This window comes from Rhinopithecus bieti, unplaced genomic scaffold, assembly GCF_001698545.2.
Source record: "Rhinopithecus bieti isolate Rb0 unplaced genomic scaffold, ASM169854v2 scaffold_28121, whole genome shotgun sequence".
Taxonomy (NCBI): Eukaryota; Metazoa; Chordata; class Mammalia; order Primates; family Cercopithecidae; genus Rhinopithecus; species Rhinopithecus bieti.
In genome coordinates, this window is record NW_016813094.1 from 757788 (window position 1) to 773586 (window position 15799).

General features: G+C 37.7%; 1 long non-coding RNA gene across 1 annotated transcript in view; it reads left to right on the top strand.

Annotated features, from left to right (window-relative positions):
• The first annotated feature begins 1341 nt into the window (after positions 1-1341).
• LOC108512397 (uncharacterized) overlaps positions 1342-15799 on the top strand; it is a 63675-nt gene continuing 49217 nt past the window's right edge. The window contains exon 1 of the long non-coding RNA XR_001880591.1: positions 1342-1389. This is a non-coding gene — a long non-coding RNA (uncharacterized LOC108512397). The remainder of the gene's footprint in view (positions 1390-15799) is intronic.

Here is a 15799-nt window from a genome sequence, read left to right on the forward strand (position 1 = left end):
TTTTTTTTTTTTTTTTTTTTTTTTTTTTTTTTTTTTTTTTTTTTTTTTTTTTTTAGATGGAGTCTTGCTCTGTCACCAGGCTGGAATACAGTGGCGTAATCTCAGCTCACTGCAAATTCCATGTCCCAGGTTCAAGGGATTCTCCTGCCTCAGCCTTCCGAGTAGCTGGGACCATAGGAGCTTGCCACCACGCCCAGCTAATTTTTTGTATTTTAGTAGAAATCGAGTTTCACCATGTTGGCCAGGATGGTCTCAGTCTCTTGACCTTGTGATCCGCCCACCTTGGCCTTCCAAAGTGCTGGGATTATAGGCATGAGCCACCATGCCCAGTCATATGTCTTGTTTTCTGATTCTTGGCCGATTACTTCTAAGAAGCTGCTCATCTTGAAGAGAATGGGCACAATTAGGAATAATAATCCTGTTTAGTAAAATATTTCTAGTCTCCGGAGTCCCAGAATGTTTTATTTTTTCAGCAAAGAGTGACTGAATACTTTGGTTATAGTATTAGCTAATGTGAATTGGCTTATTATCTTCCAACCTGCATCTGTACTGGGGGACTTCTGAAGACTGAGTTTATTACAGAAGTATTTATAAACTTCCATACTAAGTAATCAAAAAGTGAAAAAGTTGATTTTATAGGGTTCATTCACTCATTCATGTAATATATACTAAATACCTTCTACCTGCTGCTTATGGTTTTAGGCTCTGAGGTACAAGAGATGAGCACATTGCCATCCAGGAGCACCCAGTGGAAAAAAGAAGAAAATCTAGAAAATGCCCTACTGCAATTCAGGATGTTATGAGACCACAAAGAACTGTTATCTAAATCAGAAGCTTTCTCTAATGCCTCTAATCTAAAATGGAGTTGATTTGAATTAATTCCTGCACAAGGCAATAGGTATTACTATCTCTAGCATTTTTAAAAATATTGCAGATATCCTAGAAAGGGGCAGCATAGATCCATAGTGTCAATAGGACAGTGTTTCACTTTTCTCTATGATAGATTGGATGTAGCACAATGGGAGATTGTATCTCAATCTCTTTGCTGACTGCAGCAAAAGATCGGTTTCCCCACAGGCCTCATTTTCCCTGCTAGACTCTACATTGTGCCAGGTATTGTGCTTGGTATCTGAATGTGATTCATTGCCAGTGATTCTCAAAACCATTAATGCGTACTGGAATCACCAAGAGGACTTCTTAAAGCAAAGTGCTAGGCCGCAACCCTAGAATTTTTGATTCAACAGAACTGGAGTGGAACCCAAGAATTTGGATTTCTGATAATTTCCCAGGCAATGCTGTTGCTGCTGGTGCCAGAACCACATTCTTGGAATCACTGCATTAGATACAATCCTGGTACCCAATGAATTTACAGACAGGTGGAGGGGACAGGTAAGTGAGCAGGTATTAACAATACAGTGTCATAAAAGCAAAGGGAAGTGAAGATTTGAGCTGAGATTGCTTAGAATAATCAACCATCTGATTCATGTCAAATGGTGACTTAGCGACTTGTGGACAGGTAAAGTGAATCAAACATTTGATGTAATTATTAAGATAACTCTGTCCCCAAAGCCCAACAGTATAAACCTTTTACTGAGAAAGTAAAATGACAATGCTGCCTTGTTTACTTGTCTGTGTTGATTGGTTTCACCTGCTAAATGCTTCCCTCACAATTCACATCACCTTTGTAGATTTAACCTCACATCATTTGGGAACTACTTTTCTCTCCAGTGTCATTAGATACAGGGTGGCAGTATTTGTGTTTCTTGACAGCTATATAAAAGTGCAACTGCAAGTTTGGGTTTCATCTTCCTTCCTTTTATGTATAGTTGCAAATATAGTAAATTTTGTCAGAGCCTGAATAAAAGTCCTTTCTTTTCCTTTTTTTTTTTTTTTTTTTTGGCAAGGTTTATCTTCTGACCCAATTTGAACAATATCAACTGAGAGATTATCTTATTCAATGAAAAGAATGGAGAAATCTAAACTTTTGAAGACAGATTTTATTAGTACAAAGTAGCAATGTGAATACCCTGTAATCATTTTACTTGAATCATCAGAGGGTGAAAAAAGTTATTTCTTTTAAATTTCACTTTAGAGAGAGATTGAAGAGCAATGTCAAACAGTGTAGTTATTTTCCTCAGATGTCAGTTATTTAGAATTGTCACAGAGTAGAGAACAATGATTTCTAAAAGCATATTTGGAAACTAATGAATGCTGTTGCCTCATATTTCTGTCTTCTGAATTGCTTTCCGATAATTCTGTGTCCTCATGACTTTCTTCCTCCTACCCCCTGTCTCTTTGCTTTCTCATGCACTCTTACAAGAGAAAGAGAAGTTTCCTACCAGCTGATGTCTCAGGACTATTCATAAGGTTTAATCCTATGTCTGTCTCATCTTACTTTCCTCTTATGTAACACCAAAGTTTGACCTACTTTTCCAATTTATATCACTTAATCTTCCCTATGATTTTGTCATCTTCTCCAAAATACCATGGAATAGAATCCAGGCTTCCTAATCCTGATTTGTTTTTAACAGGCACCTAATTACCTTTTTTATTTTGAAAGAATTTTCTCTTAATAATTAGAAGAGGATATATATATAGATAAACAAAATTAAAATTTGATCAGGAGATTATATATAGAGTCATGAGACGTCTCATAGTGGCCTCTCTGTAACTCTACCTGCTTTTAAAATGCCTTATCTCTGACTCCCTGATCCATTTGAAGCCCTCACTCCCCGTGTCTATGATTGTTCTGGGGATCTCTGAAAGGTAGTTTTCACACAAGACATAATACTATACCTTCCCCCATTATCTGGCTGTCCTTACCCTTGACCCCTTTTTCTTTCTGCTGATGACAATCCTATATGCCTTTATACTAGTGTAGGCATCTTGCTTTTCATTGCCTGCATTCAGCAGGGCCACCATGGACCACAGCAAAACTTTCCCGACTAAACCTTTATTTGATGCCATAAGGAATATCTGCATTTACCTTATATTCTGCTACCAAGTACTCAAAAGTATTTTTTCAGCGGTCTGATCTAGATCCCACCAGTTTACAGTAAATAAATCAGTGAGTTTCACTGTATCCTACAGATAGTTTCCTAGTTCTTCCTGCCTTTTCCCTCCTTGCTTTCTCAAAACAAGGGGCAAATTCAAACCTTTGAGACTCTGTCTTGGTACTGTGTCTTTGGTACCAATATCTATTCTAGACAGGGATCATTGATTGTAAGGAACTGAAACCTGCTCAAGGTTTCATAAAGAAAAAGGGAGGTTTATTATAAAGTTTGGCTGAGTATAGTCAGGTCTTATGGGAACTGTTGTTGGGGGCAAGGCTTCTGTCTCGAACCATGTTTAGTTTTTCAGTATCCTTTGGGCAAAATGATTTCCTTTAGGTGTTTATTCATGAGCCTGGTCTATCGTGCTCTTCCTAATTTTGACTTGATACTGCTCTTTCACTTGGCTCCCCACAGCTCATTGACTCCGTATTCCGGGGTCTCTGAATAGACTGAAGAGATGAGTAGATAATCTTCATTCATCAGTTGTCCTTTGGGGTGTGCCTGCAGGAATAAGTCAGCCACACTTTCACTACTGAAAGGATTTCATCGCACTGATAATTTTTATTGTCAGAACCACTTTTATCAAAAAGTTAGATAGGTTGTTACTTTTAGAAACAATTTAAATTAAAATTGTACATGTAAAACAACCTGTTTTGAAGCTATCTCAAAGGGAGGCCCTTGATAAAGTAAGTGAAAAGCGCACATCTTTAGTATACAGCAAAATGTGCTTTGACAATTGCAATCTCTGTTTTTATGTCTACAGGACATTTAAGTACTCAGTTTAAGAAGAAATCTGCATGTTAATAAATAATGGACAGGCCTAAGATAGTGTAGGATATCTGCCAACCAGAGTAGTGATCGATGACTATCAGCAACCTCAAAAAAGGGAGAAGGTAAACTTTGTAGCAGGAGCTTTACAAAGCAAACTTGAACTATTACTTTATCTGATTTGTGGAAAAGTTCTCATTGATCTGTAAATGCCATTTTCTGCATAGGCTCTTACCTGCAACCTCTTAAATTATTTGACCAAAAAAATAATAGTTTAGGAAGAAAATGAACCAAAAGAAAGTAAAAAGAAGTATTAAAATATGAAGTGGGGTATTATAATATTAATATTTTCAACTTTTTATAAGGTACAAATTAAATGAACAATGTTGAACATTTTCTTTCCTTTTAGAATTTTTTATGCTTTTATTTTAGGGTTGGGGTTACATGTGAAGGTTTGTTACATAGGTAAACACGTGTCATGGCCGTTAGTTGTACATATTATTTCATCACCCACATATTAATCCCAGTACCCAATAGGTATCTTTTCTGCTCCTTTCCCTCCTCCTACCTTCCACCCTCAAATAGGCCCCAGTGTCTGGTGTTTCCCTCTTTGTGTCTATGAGTTCTCATCATTTAGCTCTCACTTACAGGTGAGAACATGTGGTATTTGGTTTTCTGTTCCTGTGTTAGTTTACTAAGGATAATAGCCTCCATCTCCATCCATGTTCCCATCAAAGACATGGATCTTGTTCTTTTTTATGGCTGCATAATATTCCATGGTGTGTATGTACCACATTTTCATTATCCAGTCTGTCATTGATGGGTATTTAGGTTGATTCCATGTCTTTACTCTTGTAAATAGTGCTGCAGTGAACATTCACATGCATGTGTCTTTATGGTAGAATGATTTATATTCCTCTGGGTATATGCCCAGTAATGAGATTACTGGGTCAAATGGTAGTTCTTCTTTTAGCTCTTTGAAGAATCGTGAGCACTTTTTTTTTTAACAAGAGCTTAGCATGGGCAAAACCTGAAGTCTTTAGAGGGTGGCAGTGTGACTTAAACCCCTCCTGAGGAAATCCCTTCCCATAAGGCTCCCCAATCTTTATTCCTTCTTAAAAATTTGAAGCAATCTGTTTTATAGTATTTGTAGATGGTGCTCCAAGTAAAACAATTAAAATAATTTATAATTAAATTGTTAAAATAATTAACAATTAAAATAAGTTACTTGGACTATGTGTATTTATTAAATTCTGGAATATAAAGTTTTTCTTTTTCCTTATAAATGGAATTATGAACAACTTCAGTCAACAATAACTGTCTTGAAGTTGGGTACAGTGGCTCATACTTGTAATCCCAGCACTTTGGGAGGTTGAAGTGGGAGGATTGCTTGAGTCCAGGAGCAAGAGACCAGTGTGGGCAACATGGTGAAACTCTGTCTCTACTTAAAATATAAATATTAGCCAGGCGTGGTGGGGCATGCCTATAGTACCAGCTACTCTAGAGGCTTAGGTAGAAGGATCGCTTGAGCCTAGGAGGTTGAGGCTACAGTGAGCTGTGATCATGCCACTGCACTTGAGTGTGGGCGATGCTAAGACCCCATCTCTAAAAAACAAAACAAAACAAAAAAACACCGCACTGGGGAAGGAGAAGAGGATAAAGAGGGGGTGAAATCATATAACTGGTCCTAAAGAAAAACTGATGGGGCTTATTAGTAAAATTTGTGGGCAAAGGTCAATGACTTTTTGTTTGTTGGTCCTACGATTGCTTGGGGAAGCCATGAGGAAAAGCAAAATGCAAGGTGGAGGTTTAAAAGTAGTACCAGATCAAATGGAAGAGCTGTTTTCCCTTTCTGAAATATATATATTCTACAAACAAATTTTTAGTTCTATCAAAATCAGTTTTATCTGATATTATGACATGACTAGTATGAATATAAGCAATGCAATTTATGGCAAAATATAAGCTGTAATACAGTTACCAACACATTTTACACATGATGGCTTTGTGTTAAACACAAATTGCTCCACATATATTTATTGTATGTCAGATATTTTTCTGAAACCATCACCCAACCCCTAGATCTTCCCTCAATCTGTTCCTCTTCCCTGTGTAAACATAGGTTGGATTTTCAGTGTCTCTGTCTTTAATCCACACTGCCCCCTCGCTTCACACCAAATGAAGCTGTTCTTACAATACAACTTTGGTATCAGAGCCAGGACTGGAAGCTACCATTCATAATTCCAATCTAGTTTGTTGTTTATTGAACCAGTAGTGAAAAATTTTTGAAAAATGAAAAAAATATTTTCTATATGTATATATGATGAAATTAAGTGACATTTTTACATGTAGTTAAATACTCACAAGAAGAAGCCTTATGTCTGCCACGGAGTTCAAGCCCTGGCCTGGCCTCAGGATGTGAGGCACAAAAGTGGAGAAAAGGGTAGTTTCAGTTCAGAGGTACTATCTTCACATTAGAATCTGTCCATTTTAACTTTTGCAGCTACTCTGTTTTGCAGAAAATACTCAAGTTAGCAGTATCAGTATATTCAACTGGAAAAATTTTCAGAACAAGTTTCTGCCCTACTCTAAATAGCTTTGGATAGGAAACAGCATATAGCAAGAAATAATTGATCTTAAGTAAAGAGGCGAGCAATGAACCTTCTTGCAACCTGGTGGGATAAACTTGAATATAGAAAGAAGTTATCATGGAGTTTTGTTTCCGGAAGGCTACTTATCTGGTTATCAGTTCAAAATATGTACATGGGAATCCTTGCCAAGGCTGGCTAGTTTAGAGGTTTCCAGATAAGTCCTTCATGGATAATGCAGATTTCATACTTGTACTTGATCTCTGGAGGGAAGCATCGCAAACATGTTCTGTAAAGGGTCACACAGTCTCTATGGCAGTTAATCAACTGTCCTTGTTGTTGCCATAGACAATATGTAAATGAAGGTGTTCCAGTGAAACTTTCTTTACAAAAACAGTTCGTGGGCAGGATTGGGGGGAGGCTCTACTTCCCTGCCCGTGTATGCCTAACTACATACTGTAACAAGTGGAAGACCTTATCCAACTTCAGAAGAACACTTTCCACACAGTTACGGATACTGTTTTTCGTGAGTATCCACATTTCCAGCAGTAGCTGCAGTTTATGTGGCTTTGGAGCATTTGTACCCGTCTCCACACCAGTGCCATAACTAGCACTAGAATTTGCATTTAGTGCAGAGTGTCTTGACCCAGCAGAACAAATTGGGTACAGCACAACACATACACAGTGAGGCTTCAGCAAGGGGACAAGAAGAGCGGCAGTACCAGCAGCAAGAGCGATTACTGTCATGGAGTTTTGAGGGCTTGGAGGCTTTGCAGGGTAAATTACCACAGGGAGTTGAAACCACAGGAAGTGGATAAGCAGAGTAGCTGGCATTGCATGACAAGTGAAAATAATGTGCTCAGAAGTACATATGGAACAGATCTGCTGAACTCTTGAAGTTTGGTGGAAGCCCCGCATGATGTGTACATAGTATTGGAATGAGGGATGTGCTGTTACTTTGTGAAATCGTGACTTTGTTTTTACTTCCAGGTTAGGATTTAATTGATGTTACATATTTCTGATTACCAGTTTCCAAATCTGCATAAGGGATAAACAAGTTTACTCTAGGCACTTTTAATAAAGATTAAATCAGAGCGCACAAACTACTTAGTAGAACACATGTATAATTCTCAATACATGTATCACTCAAGTACAAATGTACTTCTCTATCCTCATCAAGGCTTCCCTATCTGTCCCTCTCTTAGCAGTTCCTGTATTCTAATGTTTCAGGGCAATCTGAAGTTTGTCCCTCATGTATTTCCAGCGCTGTCCATTTGACGGCTGGTTCTAAGTGTGGTGTATTCTTTCTCAATGTGAAGCTCCCAGTCCTGCTGTGGGCTTCTCCACCACTCAGTCCCATAGGTATAGGAAACTTCAGTCCCTCTCTAGAGGCCGAACATGAGAACAAATCAAGAGGTAAATATGGGTAGGCAGTGTTACCTTTTCTGCCTTGTCCTTTAAATTATCTTCCCTCATTCACCACTACAGGTTGGACAGGTAGATAGCCATGTTTTCCTGAAGAGCTGGAATTATTAAAATAGGATTACCAGGCCGGGCGCGGTGGCTCACGCCTGTAATCCCAGCACTTTGGGAGGCCGAGGCAGGCAGATCATGAGGTCAGGAGATTGAGACCATCCTGGCTAACACAGTAAAACCTTGTCTCTGCTAAAAATACAAAAAATTAGCTGGGTGTGGCAGTGGGCACCTGTAGTCCCAGCTACTCAGGAGGCTGAGGCAGGAGAATAGCATGAACCTGGAAGGCAGAGCTTACAGCCAGGCAAGATCGTGCCACTGCACTCCAGCCTTGGCGACAGAGCAAGACTTCGTCTAAAAAAAAGAGCAAAAACAAAAAACAGGATTACCACTCTTAAAGTCTTAAAGTATATTTAAAAATATACAAAAGCATGACACTTACATAAATGTAAATGTAAAAGGAATATATTATTGTTTTTAATCTCATTGGTTAAAGAATAATCCAGTGGGATGTTACAACTAGTTCAAAGGATGCCACACACATCAAGATTAATCATAAATGCTGAAATGAATTTACAAATAGATGCAAAAGTGTCTTTTTTAATGGGGTGATAGAAGAATGGGGAAGGAGGAAAATCAATTGTCCTTCTGGACAGGAGTTATTTGCACATATATGGACAAAAGTAATTTGCATTGTCATCAGTTATCCATATTTTACAAAGCTGTAAATAGCTCAAAGGCAATGAAAGAAACAAAAACATACATTTACGTAATCCTGAAGAGTGTGCTAGACAATGCTTACTTTTCCATTGAACATACCCAGCAATCTTTCTATTCTGTTTAAAAGTCTTTCTCAATTTATCCCTATAGAACAAAGAAAAGAAATGGTTATCACGCCTGTAATCCCAGCACTTTGGGAGGCTGAGGCGGGTGGATCACGAGGTCAGGAGATTGAGCCCATCCTGGTTAACACGGTGAAACCCGTCTCTACTAAAAATGCAAAAAATTAGCCGGGCGTGGTGGCAGGCGCCTGTAGTCCCAGCTACTTGGGAGGCTGAGGCAGGAGAATGGCGTGAACCCGGGAGGCGGAGGTTGCAGTGAGCGGAGATCGCGCCTGCAAGCTCCGTCTCGGCGACAGAGCGAGACTCCGTCTCAAAAAAAAAAAAAAAAAAAAATGGTTAAAGCTGTGCAAGAAATATGATATTTTGGGATTCTAAAGAAAAATTATCCAAAGCACAGTCATATCCTTAATTTCTATGCTGACTTCCCCCTTTTTACCTCTTTCTGTTAAAGATCTTACTTTTATTCTCTTTCGGTACATCCCTACCCATGTTTCAGGATGTTCAAGATTTACCCAGTGAAGTACTTTAACTGAAGGATCCAGCTGCCTCATCCCATTATATATTTCTCCAGGCAAATCACTCAAACAGGACCAATGCCATGAGTCTTTAGCAGAATCTTCAGTTCTGACTGTAAATACCCAAGGTCTATAAATAAACCAAGGAGAGGGGCTCTGTGTGACAATCTAGCCTAGAGACACATGCTGTCTTCAAATCTGGTCTTCATGAATTTGCTCCACCTTCCTGAGTTTCATTGTGTCTGTTTCTGTTCTCACCTTTTCAAGGAGTAAAGATAAGAATTGTAGGACATATTTACACATGTGCCAAGAATAAAACTCATTAACATAGGCAGTAGGCTAAATCTGTATGGAGAAGAAAGATAAATGTTATTCAAGCTGCTTCATAATTTTTAAGACCCGTCGTCTTCATAGAGCCAGTCAGTAGCCTAATATTGCATGGTAGTGTGTAGTTCTTTCCCTGATTGTAGTGAGTACTCTGTTGAGACTTCTGCAGATTAGGAAGGAACCACATATCTCTTTATGGCTGTACCTTTAGTTTCAAAAACGAAAATTTGAACCAATTATTCTAATAACTCAAACTCTTAGCTTAGTGTTTGTCAGGAAAAAGGGGAGGAAGGAAGGTTAAGTCTTTCGTTTTCAAATGTTTGTTCACCTTCCTTTTCTTTTTCAGTCTGGGAGAATAAGTAATACCACTTGTTAGAGCAGTATCTAAAATAGAAGTCTATGGATAGTGAGAGAGGTTCTGAGGCTGAGGTTGTCAAACTTTTTCTGAAAGGAGACAGGTAATAAATATTTTAGTCTCTGGGGCCATATGGTCTCTGTCATAGCTACTTAGCTCTGCCACTGCAGCGTGAAAGAAGTCAGAGATAATATGTAAATGAATGGGCATGCTGTGATCTAGCACAATTTTATTTACAACAATAGATGGTGTGCCACATTTGGCCCATGGACCATAGTTTGCTTACCCCTTATTTAAGTGTTATTGTTAACCCATGAAGTGCTTCAATTTAGTATCTGTGATGAACATCTTCTATCTATTGAGTTTATTCTGAGTACATTTCCTCTTTTGTTTCAAAAAAGGCACAATGGTATGTAAACCATGTTTGAAAAAAATAAGAATTTTAAATTAGAGAAAGATACAAAATAATTATGAAATAATAGGATGATAGTGAATTAAACTTGTAAATTGTTCTCCACAGGGTATCCCAATCTCAGCATCCTTGCCTTTAATGGATTTTTGTCTACACTGTGTGGCTTTGCCTGTGTTCATTTCATTTTTTTTATGTAACACATTTTCATGTGGTGCTAATGGTTTTGAAAATAAAGCTTTCACTGGCAGTATAATCTAAAAGCAGGTGTTTATGTCTGTTGGGGAGATTTTGAGTGTGTGTGCGTGTATGTGTGTGTGTGAAGTTTTGTTTTTCTCAAGTTGCACTGACTGGGGCCTCCTGCTCTATCTACCCTGAGTTTTACCTGCTTCTCTCTCCACAGTGCTGAGAGGCTCAGAATAACTATAACTTGAGCTTAAAGAGAAGTCTGAGACTGGAATCTAGTATCAGACTAAAAGTCTTTTAACTTGACTTCTGGCGGACTTTTAAAAGATTCCCTCAGACACTCTAGCATATAGATAAGGAAATAAAAATGTGATGGAAAGATATGCTATAAAATAAACAAGAGCACTTTCTTATTTTATCTTTGAAGAATCTGTTAGAAAATTCAAAGAAACTTCAGGTGAGTCTGAAGCTATATAATACCTACTCCAAAGAGCTTGCCATCCCTTGACCACCCCTTAAATGTGCTTATAGGCCATATAAGAAGTGAAAATAAGTTCTTAAAGAATTATAAAGCTCTCACCATACCATACCTGATCAAAAAATATGTGAGTTAACATCTGCACTTGAAATATCTGTGGCCAGAAATGACAGGAACTCAAAATTCTACCCAACCTGCAAGATCCTTTTCTACAAAGCAGTCTTCTCTCATAATTACAGTACATAGAAATATTCCCTTCCTTTGTACTTTAAACATATTAGTAGGTTTTTTTTTTTTTTTTTAGATACATGGCCTCCCTTTGTCATCCAGGCTAGAGTGCAGTGGTGTGATCATAGCTCACTGCAGTCTCCAACTTTTTGGATCAAGTGATCCTCCTGTCTCAGCCTTCTAAGTAGCTGGAACTACAGGTGTGTGCCACCACGCCTGGCTAATATTTTTATTTTTTATTTTTGTAGAGATGGGGGTTTCTGAATTTCCTACCTCAACCTCTCAAAGCTTAGGGACTAGAGGCGTGAACCACCATTCCTGGCTCACATTTTTTGTTTTCATTTTTCACTTTGCTGCTTATTTGCCTTCCATCATTTACTGGTGTCTTCTCTTTCTGACTTCTTAGACAGTAAAGTGTTTTAGGACTCAATCCTAGATCTGTTTCTTTTCTGTGAGTATGCCCTCTCCCTTGCTGATTCCACCAGATTTCATGGCTTAAAACCCTTTCTGTTATCTGATGTCCCTCAAAATGCATATCACCAGCCTCGGTTTCTTACTTGAATCTCAAACTTGTATATGCTAGGGTCTCTCCAAAATTTGCAGTCTAACTTCAGCATTCCCACCCACTACTCCCTGCAATATCTCAGCCTAACGAATACAAAATATGACTAATATGACTCTTGGTTCTGTTACTCCCATTGCTTACACCCTCGATGTCCTCCATCTTACTTAAGCACCTGACATTCACCCACTTACCAAGGCTAAGATCTAGGAGTCATTGTGACCTTTCTTTCTTCCCTCACTACCCATATTTACTACATTAACTTCAGACTATATCTCAAATCTGGCCCCTTCTCACAATTTCTATTATTTTACCTTAATATAAGCCACCATCCTCTGTTATGAAGACTTCAGCAATGTCTTCCTCACTTATCCCCCAGCTTCTCCCTCTCACTCTCTATGGTACAGTCTCCACACAGACACCAGAATGATTTTTTTTTTCCTAAGGTGCAACAACAGATCATGTGAATTTCCTAATAAAAAGTATCTAATGACCTTCCATTATAAGTAGAATAGCATAAGTTGCAAGTCCTTACTGTGGCTCAGAAGGCTGTAAGTAATCCAATTTTGTCTACATCTTTGATGTTTTCTACCACTCTTCCCTTTGCTCTCCATATAGTACTCACACTGGTCATCTTCCTGCTCCTTTCTTCAAGTTTCATTAAAAACAACATCTCGTTTTAACTGTGATTCCTCGATTTGTGAGAAAAAGCATAGTTTTAAATGTTTGTTGACAATTTGTATTTCTTCTTCTGTGACAAACTCATTCAAAATAATCTCATTTCCCCTAACAAAGGAAAGATCCTGGTAATCCTTGGTTCTGCTCCTTGGTTCTGCCAGTCCTGTTCTTTCCTTGGAGTCTTTACCATTGCTGATGCCTCTGTATGGAATGGCCTGTCCTGGGTGTTTTATGGTTGCTTCATCCGCATCATTCATGTCTTTGCTCCAGTGTCATCTTCTTTCTTGTCTAAGGTACACACCCCACTGACTACCTAAACCTTTAGCTCCTCCCTATTTCTTATTTTCTTCATAGCACTTAGAACTTTCAAAATTTATGTCATTCATTTGTTTGTGGTTAGCTTTCCCTTCTACAATGTAAACTTTATAAAATTAGGGGCTTGTATGACTTCTTACCCACTTCCCCAGGGTACAGAATGTCTGACATAGAGTCTGCACTCTATATTTATTGGATGTGTAAGTTAGTGTTTTTATAATTTATTGAAGGTTCCATTTAGATGTATTTAATTTAACTAAAATTTTCTTAAAGTTTCATTAAAAGCAGCATCTAATTTTAACTGGAATTTCCTTATTTGTGAAAATAAGCATAGTTTTAAATGTTTATTGGTAATTTGTATTTTCTCTTCTGGGACAAACCTATCCAAAATGATCTTATTTCCCCTTATAAAGGAAAGATCCCGATAATCATAGTAGTATAAGTGTCAAGACTAAAGTAGTACATGCAAATAAAATTAGGATAGCCACTTCCCTCACCAATCTTTATTCATGACAAAAATTTAATTTCTTTATAATCTATACTTAAAGAAGCTTATAAGAAATAAAAATGTCCTCTGAAAGACCCCATTGTTTTTTCTTTCTTTCTTTCTTTCTTTCTTTCTTTCTTTCTTTCTTGCTTTCTTGCTTTCTTGCTTTCTTGCTTTCTTGCTTTCTTGCTTTCTTGCTTTCTCTCTTTCCTTCTCTCTTTCTCTCTCTCTCTCTCTCTCTCTTTCTCTCTTTCTTTCTATCTTTCTTGAGATGGAGTCTCACTCTGTTGCCCAGGCTGGAGTACAGTGACATGATCTCGGCTCACTGCAGCCTCTGCCTTCCCAGGTTCAAGCAATTCTCCTGCCTCAGCCTCCCAAACAGCTGGAATTGCAGGCACGTGCCACCACGCCCAGCTAATTTTTGTATTTTTAGTAGAGATGGGATTTCACCACGTTGGCCAGGGTGGTCTCAATCTCCTGACCTTGTGGTCTGCCAGACTCGGCCTCCCAAAGTGCTGGGATTACAGGCGTGAACCACCGCGCCTGGCCTCAACTTTTGTTTTAAAGCAATTTGTGAATCTTGGTATTTTTCTTTAACAAACCAATATCTGGTGCTAGTTGACTTTTGGCTAGGATTTAACTTTACAGAGCTATAACCCGTTCTCAAATAACAACATAATTGTTTATATAAATAGAAATAGTAGAAATTGAAATATTACACTAAATAATCCCAACAAACCAGGCTTTTCAAAATAAACATGACAAAACATAATTTGAATATGATGTCTTTACATTTTTTAGGTTTTCACCAATTTTAATTCTAATACTTCAAAAGTTTGTCAATTCTTTATGTATTTAATACTGGACAGCTCACAGGATTAAAGGTAATGAAATTATAGTGTACAATATTTGTGTACATGAGAGATCTCATCTCTTTAGTATACATAGCGTCTTTAAAGAAACAAACTTATGCTTTGCATGCAAGATAACTATTACCTCGTCCATATTCACTTCTTCCTTGATATTTTTTATACTAGAAACTTTCTCCTCTGTGTAAGGTGCTGCCTTGGAAAGACACCCATCCTCCTCATCAGTGATTTTAAACTCTTTTCCTTGGTGTTCTTGGATTTGCCTCAAGAGTGGCCACTGAGAGTAGACAATAGCATGGAGAGGTCAAATGAAAACAATCAGGAGTCCATGTCTCTTAACTAAAATCAACTGTGAATTTCTGGTCTTTTCCATGATGATATAACATATCAATGTTAATATGCAGATCCAGGCAAAGAAGACCTCATTGACTTACAGGTCAAGGAAGAATGTGAGCAGAATTCGATTTTGAGAGTACTGCAGAATTTTGCTATTCCTTTAAACAAGCTTACCTTCACAGGAACAAAGTAGAATAGCAGATTTGAGTATATTTCCTTATGTTTATTATTTTTGAATTGAGGAATAAAATTCTATGTGTTTATCATCTACAACATGATGTTTTGAACTATGTATACATTGTGTAATATCTGAATTGAGCTAATTAACATCTGCACTATCTCACATACTTTTTGTGGTGAGAACACTTATCTACCATGTGGACCAGGGCGCTCATAACCTGTTTCCACCAATCAAAAACTTAGAATTGACATTAGATGTCTTGTCTTCTCAAGCATTATAAAGACAATTCAAATGTAATGTCATTTTATTTGCAAGACTCAAATATTTCTTCCCTTTCTACTCCTTCCTTATTTTCTTACTCTCTTTTAATAAAATGTATATTATTTATTTTGAATGAGAACCAAGATATTCATGAAAATATTTATGTTCCAGAAAATGCATCGATTTTCTGTACAATTAAATGAATTTTACCTTTTGCCGTTAAAAAAATCTGTATGTATTGTTTTCTGGATCAGGACTTCACTTATATATAAGTCAGGATTCTGCTTATTTTAAATGACTAGAAATTGTTATTACTAACAGGTAAAGTAGGGAAACTATTGGCCAACATGGCAGGATTTTAAGAAGAGCATTTTTAGTCTTACAGATGCGTGGAATTAGAAATGCAAATGCTGCCAATAATCTCCCACTCTTCATAGCTCATCTAGTACCTGAACATCTCATTCCTCTGATTAAGTCACAGATACTTATACCCTAGATTATACTGACAGGCAGCTCAAATCTCAAAACCAACAGCTCCCGCCTAACAGTTCACGTTAGAAAAATAACAGGAGGTGGTTGCTTTTCCTTAGGAGGCCGTCCTGATAGGATGAGAGAATTTGGTGCAGTGAGAGATTCACCAGCACTGGGAAATTGAGGATTATGTTGAGTTTATCACCAGCAGCAACAAGAAAGTTGTGAACTTTCTCAACTTGTTTCATATGTCTTGTCCTTTAAGACTCCTAATACTATACAAGAAGCTGACAGCCCTTGAATGGAGAATAAAATACATTGAAGCACAGTGACGAAAGCTCACTTAGAACAATGCCATGCTTCTGCTTAGTTTTTTTATTTATTTATTTATTTATTTATTATTTATTTATTTATTTA